Here is a 12273-nt window from a genome sequence, read left to right as displayed (position 1 = left end):
TTACAGATGTGGGAACTGAAGGCACATGGAGGCTAAGAAATGTGCCAAAAGTGACTCACCTAATAGATGTCAGAGTCAGGGTTTGGGTCGGGCAGTCTGGGCTCAGAGCTCAGCTGTGAAGCAGTGTTTTTGCTGACAATCTGTGACTGTGGGGACAATGACGGAAGAAGCTGTATTTGTTTCCCTGGTGCCAGCACAGGGGAAAAATGTTAGTTGGCTGATTTACAACTCGAGAACATTTTAGAGCAAAAAGGGAAGGAATCTGGACCTATTAGAAAGGTGTAGATGACACCTCTACATTTTTACCTATTTATAAATTACAGGTGTCCGTCAACATCAGTGACCCTTCGTTTTGCACTGTACAATGCAATATAATGAATGGGTGATGGGAGGGAGACGGTGTCAGAATTGAGCAGGTTAGTGGGGAGTGATGTTTCTTTGATGGTATCACAAAAGCCATAGAGAAGAGCAAAGAATTCAGTCTGTCAAATCTTCACATTCATTCTAATTCACTCTATGTGTCAACATTACTCCCACTCTGAGGGCCCAGGCTCCCTCCCTCGCTGCCTTCCGGTCTTAAGTACCTTCACCTCCAGGAGACTTTCCTGGGAGTTCTAATTTTAACTGCAACCCCCTCTGCCTCATCGCATTTCTGACATTCGCTATCCCCCCTCTCACCCCCTTAATTTTTCTGCTTAGCACTCATCACCATGTAACATGTAAGCCTTTTACTTATTTATCTTTCTTATTATCTCTCTCTGCAGCAGAAAGTGAGCTTAATGAAGGTAGAGATTTTGGTCTGTTTGGTAAACTAACCACAGAACAGTGCCTGGCAGTCAGAAGGCACATTCGTTACATACTTGTTGAATAAATGAATGAAGATTCCCTGCTGTTTCAGCCATGCCAAGTTAGAAGGATGCTGTACTCAGGTATCTGTGAGATTTAATATGCTAGATAGCTCAAAAAGTGTCATGTTTATTATGGAATTCCTGCCTATAATAGGTGTGAGCCAGGCACACAGTGCATCACATTATTTATCCCAGATCAGGACTCAATAATACATAATATGACACAGTCTCTGCTTTCAGTGAACTTGAACTCTGAATCTAGGGTGTTGGATGCTCACAAGTATTTAGTGAATTACTATTTCTCATTTCATTCATTTATCATTTCACAAACATTTATTGAGTGCTTACTATGTGGCAGCCACTATTCTAGGCACTGCACTGTTCACTGGATCTCTATGTATTATAGAAACAGCTGGGGGCAGTGGTGTGGGCCTGTAGTCCCAGCTACTCTGGAGGCTGAGGCGGGAGGATTGCTTGAGTCCGGGAGTTTGAGACCAGCCTGGACAACATAGTGTGAGACCCAGTCCCTAAAAAACCCCATATATATTTTTCATATATACATGTGTATATATTTATATGTGTGTGTGTGTTTGTGTGTATATATATAAATAAATAGGAATACTCTAAAAAAAGAAATTCCAATAGCCAACTAAGGAGCCATGGTTAAGGGCTTTCATAAAGAATATGTAATAACACAGAAATTTTTATTATGAGTAAAAAAGCAGTCACGTTAGGTTTAAATATTTTAAAATTATGTTTATAATTTTATTTTAATTTATGATTAAATTGTGTTACATGTTTTTAAAAATTACAGCTTTTCTTAAAAGAGTCATGTTTATAGTCTTTGTGAGCTTCTCCAACCTCAGAGGTAGAGGAACAATGGTTTTCTTTTTTTCTACTTTGCTGTATCTTCCAAATTTTTTAATGAGCATGTTTAAAGATTTTCATTTAATGCTTTAAAAAAATCCATGAAGTATGTGTCTACTTATCATTATAAAGAAAGAGATTAAAAAGGCAAATAATTCTATAAGATTTTCACCAAAAATCATTGTTCCCTGTTCCCCCATCTCCACCTTCTAATGGCAATCACCTTTTTAGCTGGTTCTTCTCATATTTGCCTCTAAATTTTTAATTAGCCTCCATATACTGCGATTTCCTGATAATTTCTTGTTTTAGACATCTATTAACTTCCTGCTTTGGAAGATGAGAGTTTAGTTCTTGAAAACCTCATCCCATCTTCCCTCCCTCCATCTTCCCAATAAAGTTACATCATAATTTTTAGGGAAATCAGTACTTAGTGATTATGTTGTTTTCAAAATGTGTACTTTTTTAGAATTGAGCCATATATTGCACTATGGTTATATTTACTCTCTTTTGTTTGCTTGGTTTTCTAAGTATCTATCACAAATTGATCCCCCCAATCTCACTATAACTCTTTCATTATGTTCAAGCATGTTTTTCCTTTGGGGATATACCTCAAGAATGGGCAACTCTTAAGGTCCATTGCATATCTGTAATTCTGGAATCTCCCCTCACCATTATTCCGGAAGGAATCACTCCTATTGACTGCCCCATGATGGTGATGATTTATTTGTCCATCTTCAGCGGCTCCTGGACACTGGGGGAGGATTGAAGGCTGGGGCCTGACAGTGCACCTGTCAGTGCTGGCTGACATTCCTGTACTTGTCCTTGACGAAAGCCCCATCCAGATCTGGCATCCTATTTCCTTTCCCTTGCCTGCTGTTTGCTGCCTGGGGGAAAGGAGGGGGTGAGTGGTCACCTCTGGAACACTGGAGAGTCACAGGCTCTAGCCAGGTGGTGGTAAGCCCTGCCCTGTTACTTGTGGGGAGAAACTTAAGGAGGCCTCTGTTAGTCTCTTAATGATGGTAAGGTTATTCTGGGACAAGTTGGGCTGTGATACCAATTGGAATAAGATGTAAGCCATCAGCTTGTCCTATGTGGAGAGCCAGCTGCAACTTGAGGGATAATCTAATCACAACCCTAGTAGGCAGGGTTCTGCCACTTCTAGGACAGTCAGGGCCACTGATGGAGAGTTGATCTATACCAAAAAAATGCTATGGAAAATACCCTTCCTTAGAGTTAGAAGAAGATCCCTCACTCCAGAATCTCTGAGGGATGGGGTATCATGGTGTCTGGTGTTAAACCGGGTAAGAACTACTCATTAGGCTTCTGGGTAAACTTGATAAATATCACCAGTGAAGAGAAAATGGCCGGAAAGGAACTTGCCATTATGGGTGTAAGGAGACAAGCAAAACCCAGAGCTCGTGGGTGTGGGTGGAAGAACGTTAGGGCTGCTGCTCTTCTAACATTTGGGGTTGGGGATCATAATAGAAACTGAGCACTCAGAACTCACTGTTGGCTTCCCAAACCCCCAAACCCCCACCAAGACATACGCCCCTATAAGGCTACTCCCTCATTCAGGATATACACATTGCATAAGCCCTCATGGAGGTAGAAGGGCACAGTTACTGGAACATTATGATGATTCCTAGTGGTTCCATACCATGGCCTCTGAATGTAGATCCCACAAAGTAGACTCTGGTAATGGGTAAAGAATGGTGGCCTGCTCCCAGTTCTACCTAATGGATATTGTCATCATTATGGATCTTTGATGTCTCCCTGAGAGATGGTGGGGGCAGGACTAAGACTGGGAGTCAAGAACTCAGGATAAGCTTCAGAAGGGGATGGATGTACAATTCCTAATGTATGGAGGGGCAAAGGGGCCATATGACAGGTTGGAAATATATTACTATAAGAATGAAGGCTGTGAGAAATGGAGTACTCAAGAACCTCATGGCCTTAGATCATATCCCAGCTAAACAGGGAAGGAGTACGTGACATTGTTGGGGATGCACGTGGCATTTATATCCCGGACAACTTCCCAAATATATAGGATTTAGCGAGACATATACATAAGGAAATGGCTGAATTTAGGCAGATTCTAAGTGAGGCCTGGGATATGTGGTCCTGATTTTTCTCTTTTTTTTTTTTTTTTGAGAAAGTGGGAGAGTATATAATATGTTCGATGCTTTGTTTTGTATGAATTGGTTGTATTAAAATATTGACTAACAGACATCATCATCTGTTTGAGAAGTTACCACACCAGTCTAGGAAATCCAAAGTTATTAGTAGAAGAGATACCCTCATCCCTGAACAAAGGATGACTCTGCGTACTGTGGCCAGAGTGTTGCTTGGGACGCCCAGAGACAGTGAGGATGCCCCACCTTGTTGGTGAGTTGTGGGCTGGAAAGTCCCTAGGTCTTGTGATGTGGTTAGAGATCAGTATCTGGAAACTGGACTTTAGGTCTGCATGATGTGCTAACTGGAGTAGAGTTGTCTTATTAGTTAAGACGTTAGAGATGTGGCCTCTGGGTGGGTGAGGGTAAAGCTCTGAGAGTAAGGAGACTTGGTGGCCCTCTGATCCACAGGACTCACCCCTGTGCTGGCTCCTAAGCCCCTCGGTATGTCTGCAGAGCTTCCCCTACTCAACCGTTTTCAAATGAGAGAGCAACAGGATCCCAATGAACACACTTTTCCAGAACAGCCTGGTTTCTTAACAGGATGTATAAATTTGTTTAAAGAAATACATTCTGTTCTTCTAAAATACATCTGAAAGCATGAGAACAAAATTTGCGGCCATCAAAATTTACTTTAGATTATTCCTGTCAGCAAAATGACAGACTAGGACACTCCAAGCCCTTGCTCTCCCAAGCAGACATCAAAATACGACCCAAAACTAGCTAAAATAAACATGTAGGAGCGAGAAGTCCAGGAGCGACATAAGTCACACTTCTGGGGACCCCTTAGGGGGTCCTGGCCTGCCACATATCTCCTGTACTGATCCTCTAATTTCTTCTATTTTCCTTCTTTTAGCTTTTTTCTCTATTATCTCAGAAGTTTCCTTGACACTATCTTCTCCTTCTATTACATTTTCCATTTCAGCTCTCATATTTTTAATTCAAGGACTCTCTTTTATCTTTTAATGTCCTTTTTATATAGCAACCCCTTCTCATGTTATTGATGCACTATGTTATATTTTGTCTTTCAGGATATTAGTCATAAATTTTAAATGTTTTTTCTTTTCTTTGTGAAATTTGTCTTTCTCCAAATTCCATTTCTTCCTGTTTGTTGGTTTTGGTCTCTGTCTTTCATGCCAGAGCCTCAAACTTGGTGAGGTCCTTAAAATGTGATTGGGAACTCTCTGTGTATTGTCACCAGTGGGCTTCCCTGGAGGGGTGTGTTGCTGCCCACCCCATATGAACCTGTCAGTTTGTAGGCCTTTTCTCATGGACTGGTGGTCAGTTTCCCCAGAGGAATTCTCCGATGTCCTGCCTGGGGGTATAAGACCCCTGCAAACAGTCGCAGCTGAGTGGGGCAGGGTCTGTGGGTCTCACTGCTAAGGGGGTAAACCGTCTCTGAATTCTGTTCTCAGTACACCGCCTCTACTCTCAACTGTGCCTGTGTCCTCAAGGTCAGAGTGAGCCTTTATTCTGTTGGCTTTAGAGGCTGTCACCAGCAGCATGGGGTTGGGAGATCTGGTCTTGTTTTAGTACCCCCAACTTCCATTTTTGAAGATTTCTGGGGTCTCTAGTTTCAGAGCCTTTCTGGGCCCCATAGTGTGAACCAGGGTGTTTCTGGGCCCCATGGTGTGGCCAGGGTGTTGCTTGGGATGCCCAGAGACAGTGAGGATGCCCCATGTTCCTGGTAAGTCTTGGGCTAGAAAATATCTAGGTCTTGTGATGTAGTTAGAGATTCAGTACCTGGAAACTGGACTTTAGGTCTGGATGACATGATAGATATAGTTTGACTAGTTAAGACATTAATCATGTGGCCTCTGGATGGGTGAGGGCTAAAGCTCTGAGAGGTTTAGTGCTTTCTGGGATGCCTCATGTCAGAATAAAGGGTCAGGTTTCTTAGGTTCACCAGGTCAGTTACCTCTTGTCCATCTGCTTTGCAGCTTCTAAGATGTTTACTTTTACTCTCTTTTCCTTTGTCTGTCATGGTGTGCTTATGCTGTTTAAATTCCCTTGCCAGTGCTATTCCAACAGCTTTACATTATATCTACCCTAAGCCATTTAATCCTCACAACAGCCTTGGCACCCCTGTGTCATGCATGAGAAGCTAAAGCTCGCAGAGGTTGAGCTTCTCCCTGAAGGGCACAGGCATGATCAAGCCAGAGTCCCTGCACTCAGCTGCGGAGCTTCCCGTAAACCCTGTACATTTCTTGTTACATTTTCTTTTTATTTTCAGGTTTTACTAGTCATATTTTTTGAAGTATGAATATTATGTGAATGTAACTCTGGGCTGGACCCTTTTTCACTGGGGGAAGCCTGGCATTCTTCCCTGGAGAGTCCCCTAAACTCTCTAAGAGGTTTCATACTTAGTCCAAAGAGGCCTTGCCTGTTTTGTCACTGCGAGACAGTCAGAAGGCCCACTGCCAGAGGGTGCTGCCATGTCCTGTTACTGCTGGAAGCGGGCTGTCTAGCCACTCCCCAGGCACCTGCTGAGTGTCCCAGCGGGGCAGAGCCTGTGCACCAGCTTCTTCAGCTGCCACATGGCCATGTCCCCAAGGCTTGCCTGCAGCTTCCACAGGGTTCAAGTGGACAGAAGGGACCCTCCCACCAATTCCCTTCAGGTAGGGCTCAGCTTTTCACCCCACCCCACAACACACACCGGGTGGCCTGCACAGCCAGATAAGGCAATCTGAGCAGTGTACAACACTTCTCTCAAAGTGTATGTTATTCAATCGTAAATAACGCATCTCAAGAGTACCAATATTCAGTTGAGTCTTCCTTTCTAGAAGATCACTTCTCCCTTACTAAAGGATGCGATTCAGCTAACTATATACTCAACTTACACGGCTGTAGCCTTTTGTCAGATAGCCACTTTCTGCCTCTTAAGTTCCCAATTTTCACATCCCAGGTAAGTCCAGAGTCCTCCTGGCAGGGCGGCCTACGTCCCTACACTCACAGTTCCATAATCCTTTTGGCCCTGGCCCCTGGCTTCTCATACACTATCTTGGTTTCACCTGCACCGCCCCAGGATGCCAAACTCAGCCTCTTCACCAGTTTCTGCAAGAAATTCAACCACATCAAGCATTTCATAATTTCTGTGGTCTTTCCCGGAAGATCGGTGTCTGGGAGGGTGAGGGGCGGGGGTCACACGCACAGGGCACAGCATCCTACCATCTCCCTGCCCCTATGTGCTGCTCTTTTCCCAGGTCACTGGCCTCACCTTCTAGTTGTCGCTTCTTGCTGATTTTGGCCCTTTAGCTCCCATTCCTCTTCTCATTTGCTGCGTACGAGCACCGCAATGCTCATTCAGATATCTGCTCCTCCCTAGGCAGCGCCGGTGCCTGGGGGAAAGCAGCGCAGCCCCTCTGGGTTCAAAGGTGGATCTAAGCCAATCAGCATCTTGGTTGCAGTCATTGGTTCATGGAGGGGGTGTGGCCTAATTCCAGCCAATGAGATGAGAGGGATATTAGCAGGCGGTTCTGGGTAGGAAGCTTCTTAGCTCCTCGGTGGAAGCTGCGGGGAGAGGCACTCCCTTGTGCTGGACGGGAAAGCCACCGGTGACCATGAGGGAAACCAGAAATAAGATGATTAAGACCAGCTCTTTGGTGACATTACTGACCTGTTGGGTCATCCTCACCTAGACCTCACTGGACGCCCTGCCAATGAATGCTTTTGTCTTTTAAGCCAGTTTGATCTGTTTTACTGTTACTTGCACCCTTACTTCCCTCCTCTTTCCTCTTCCTTTTCCCAGTCCCAGTCTCTGGGTTCTCTTCTACCTCATGTGGGCTTATCGTAGACATGCTCCACACTAAAGTTGCCTGTCCTTAAGAGTAATTTATCAACCGGTTGCTTTTTTTAATTCTCTAACCAGCTGCTTTTTTATTAAAGAGAATGACAAATTATGGACCACATCATCTTCATTCAGATTCAAGTTTTGTTCCAAGGACAATGGTTGTATCCTTGCTTTTTGGTAACTAAGGGGCCCGTCCTAGAGATCTTCTCTAAAATAAAGGGAGATGGAAGCTGGTCGCAGTGGCTCTGATCCCAGCTACTTGGGAGGCTGAGGTAGGAGGATCGCTTGAGGCCAGGAGTTCGAGATTAGCCTTGGCAACGTAGGGAGCTCCCTGAAAAACTTCAGACAAGAGACTGTTTTCAAAAAGAAGTTTTTAAAAATGTAGAGTCTGTCTTTGGTAGGCTATGTCTCCTTCCCCTTGTCTCTTTCCTTCTCTCACACACACCCCTTTCCATAGAAATTGAGCCCAGAAGTAGTAATTGTTATCAGCTGAAATTGCATGTACTCACTGCTTTATTTGAAGTCTTTCATTCTGGCTTGTTGGAGTACACATAGAGGTTTGGCTGAGGCTCATATTCTCCAATTCTAGAAGTTTCTCAGCATTCCAGGGTTTGTTTCCCATATCTAACTTGGAGAATATATCTTAGGAGGAAAAGGGAAACCTAGCTAATAGTCAAAAGTGCTTGGAGATCACCTGTATGAATTTTGAATAAAAGCTCATTTGTTTCAAAGAAACACAACTCAAAGCAGAAGTGATCATAAGGAGATAATATTTTAATAGCACAAAGGAAGAGAAAGACAGTAAAGAAAAGTCTTCTTTTCAATTTTAACAAATGATATTTTTTTTTCCCCTGATAACAGACATCTAACATCAATCACTTTTGGGGAAGAAAGGAATGAGGTCTAAGAGTCTGTACCAACATTGATTAAGATTAGGTCATCCACTTTAACTTCTAGTTTCTTTCATTCATTCAGTAATAATAATTATTTGTTGACTTCCTACTGCAGACCAGGTACTGCATTACATTCTGGGGATATAGTGGGAAGCAAGATCCCTTCCCTGCCATCTTAGAGTTAACAGCCTGGTGGCCAAAGAAAAGTCCCTGATGTTGTCCTCTCAGTTCCCCCAGCTGTCAGCCACATGCCCTCACCATCCAACTCCATTACCAGACACTGCCCCTGGGATGAGGGTCTCTGGCCTGTGCTTCCTTTAAAACTGCCAGACCTTGGGACAAACATTTCCACTAAGTCAATCCCTGAATATCAGCCAGGGTCACGGGCCCAGAGCCACAAAGAGAGGAGGCCCTGTCTGAAAGGAGCCATGTCTTGGGCCCAGAATTTGAGTCATCTTTTCCTTGGATGGCAGCGCTCTTCACTTCATTCAATCACCAATTTCCTGTGTCTTCAGCACATGGCTTTACTGAAAATGAGACTGCTTATTATCAGCTCTGAGAGGACCCCACTGACCATGGGAGCCCTTTGGTAGGGAAGGGTAGAGAGTCTGTCCCTGAGTTTGTTAGTGGCTGTGCCGAGTACCCTGCACAGGCTCCCAAAATACTCATGGTGACATGAGTCACATGGGAGCAGCCTTCAAATCTGAAGTGCTGGCTAAGGCAGGGGCTGATGTAACCTACAGCTACTGGTCAAGCAAAGGTTCTATTTTTATTTTAATGATAAAATTTAAGACTTAAGATTTATGAGAACTATAAGTAAGTATATTTGCCAATATGACAAGGAAACATTTTGTTACTAATCAATCATTTCACACCACTTTTTATTATCACAAAAGAAGTAGGTGTTACTTTGTGGAAAATATAAAAAAGAAAGATTAGAAAATAAAAATCACTCATAATCTTGTCACCAAGGAATCATTACTAATAACATATCTCCCATAGTTTGCAAATCTTTTTTTTTTTCAAAATAAGATTGTATTCTGCATATTATTTTGTAACCTGCAATTTTTTAGCAACCATATATTGAGAACATTTTTTATATGTCATTCCATGTTCTTCTTCTCTGACACCCTTTTTTTGGCGATTGCATTATGTATTCTATGGTGTGACACATGATACATTTACTTAAGTAATTTCTTTTTGTTGAACATTTAAGTTGTTTATTGTTTATCTTTACTACAAAGGACAGTTTTGCCTTTAATTTTGAAAGACCACTGCTTGAATAGTTTAAGCTAAGATCTGGCCCCACCGAAGGCAGGCCTTTGGGTTGAAGAAATGACAGACTTTGCAGGGGAGGGAAAAGATCTGGCACCCGCTCTTCTCTTGTCTAGTCTGAAATGGTAATCCTAAACCACACACCTTTTTTTTTTTTTTTTTTTTTTTTTTTGAGACAGAGTCTCACTTTGTTGTCCAGGCTAGAGTGAGTGCCGTGGCATCAGCCTAGCTCACAGCAACCTCAGACTCCTGGGCTTAAGCGATCCTACTGCCTCAGCCTCCCGAGTAGCTGGGACTACAGGCATGAGCCACCATGCCCGGCTAATTTTTTTTGTATATATATTTTTAGTTGGCCAGATAATTTCTTTCTATTTTTGGTAGAGACGGGGTCTCACTCTTGCTCAGGCTGGTCTCGAACTCCTGACCTCGAGCAATCCACCCGCCTCGGCCTCCCAGAGCTAGGATTACAGGCGTGAGCCACCGCGCCCGGCCCACACACCTTAAATAACCCTGAAGGTTCTCAAACTTGTGTTGAATGACATGGAAGCTAAGTTGTGGGACTGCTTCAGTGTGGGACGCTTGACTCCATTCCCTACTTCAGGAATGGAATTTTGACTTTTCTTCCTATTCATTCTTCATGCTCTCTCCTCCCTACTTCTGCTCCAAATTGACAGTCCAAAGCATTAGTCTACCAGGTCTTATCCTAAGGAGAAGGGGGTACTTTTTGCCCCTTAGTAATCACGGCCATGAGTGGAGCACTCGTCCAACGCAACTCTTGGTCTGTTCCAGCCCAGCAGATAAAGCAATTCATAGGATTGTAAAATGTCAGAACCATAAGTGACCAAGAAGATGATCTAGACTCCTATTTCCATCCCCATGTTATAGAAAGGAAGTGACTTGACCACTGTCATTGGGCCGGTGGCAGAGCTGGAACAAGGGGCAGAGTCAGGAGGCTGTGTGGTGGGATGATTAATTACAGTGTATCTGGGGATAGACTGCCTGGGTCAATCCCATATCCACCACTTCTGAGCTGTGTGACCTTGGGCAAATTATTTAACGCCCCTAAGTCTGAGTTTCCTTATCTGTAAAATAGAAATGGCATCATAATACCTACTGCATAGGATTGTTAGAAATGAGAGATCGTATGAAAAGGGCTTCGTATATAGTAATTCTTCAGTAAATGTTGGCTATTATCATTATAACGAAAGTTGCTTTGCAGTAGCACTGAATCCCAGTCCAACATAGTATCCTCTCAAGCTGATGCTTGTGTTGGAAAACACAGTTCTTAGGACAAAGTTCATTTCAATGTGAATGGCCGCTTTACCAGCACCTGACAGAAGGATTACTCTTCAAATGGAGCCTACTTTAAGTAGATTTGCATTTGGAACGCCCACAAATTAACCTGTTCCCTCTGGTTGCCTCTTGCTAACCACCAATCCAGTAACATTTGTGTGGAAAGACTGGAGCATGCTGCTTGTGGTCTGAAACAGAAATGTGACCACAGTGCCAAAGAAAATTAACAACGTGGCACAACCTAAGCATCTTGATCATGGGCCAGGGATGAACAAGACTTAGAGAGACGTTAGCCCAGAGCCGGCCCCTTTTCTTCTTAACAGACCCCTTAGTTAATACCAGTCATCCCACCAAATTTCTTTTCTCTTACCTGTTCAACTTAAATTTTTCTTGGAATAAAAACATTTAGGATTTTAGAAAACATTGATTTAATTTCTTAAGGCCTCTGGTCTTGGTTGCATAAAGAAAGAAATTCCATTAAATTATATATATATATTTTATGAAAGCCAGCTTTAGTTGATTTCAGTTTTAGGCTTCATTACCAAGTTGTCCTGTTAGATGACAATGTCTGCATTCCAGACACACCCAAATTAAGGACAAGCTGTAACAATAGCCCATGTAAGAGAAGGCAAGGAAACTCAGAAACCCTCACAGAACTGGGTAGAAAAACCAAAAACTCCCTTCTTTTGAGTAGATTCTGTTAAGCCATTTTCTTCTTTTATGGGGCTTGGAGAATATTTTTGATTACTTAAGAAGGATTTATTTTACTTATCCAAAGAAACATTTTAAGGTGCTGACTGGTCTTTCCAGGCGCTTTGCGGCTGAACGCAGTGCAGGGTGTGTGTGAGGCCACAGGTGTGAGTACAACCACCGTGGCTGGGAGAGAGATGTTGGCCAAGTTTAAATGGCTACCTTTTTTTCTTTCTTTCTCTTCCTCCTCCTCTTTCTTCTCTTCCTCTTCTTTCTTCTTTAATGAAATCAACTTATATGAAATAACCAAAATACAAAACAACAAAATTCGACGATTAAAGGAGCTAAAGTAGTGAATTTCTTCTTGCTCAGTAAGTACAAGGCTTTGACTTCAAAAAAAAAAAAATTAATTTTTCCTATCTTCATAGTCCCAGAAGGGAGCTTTC

Source organism: Lemur catta, chromosome 2, assembly GCF_020740605.2.
Source record: "Lemur catta isolate mLemCat1 chromosome 2, mLemCat1.pri, whole genome shotgun sequence".
Lineage (NCBI taxonomy): Eukaryota > Metazoa > Chordata > Mammalia > Primates > Lemuridae > Lemur > Lemur catta.
Note: the sequence above shows the minus strand (reverse complement) of the source record.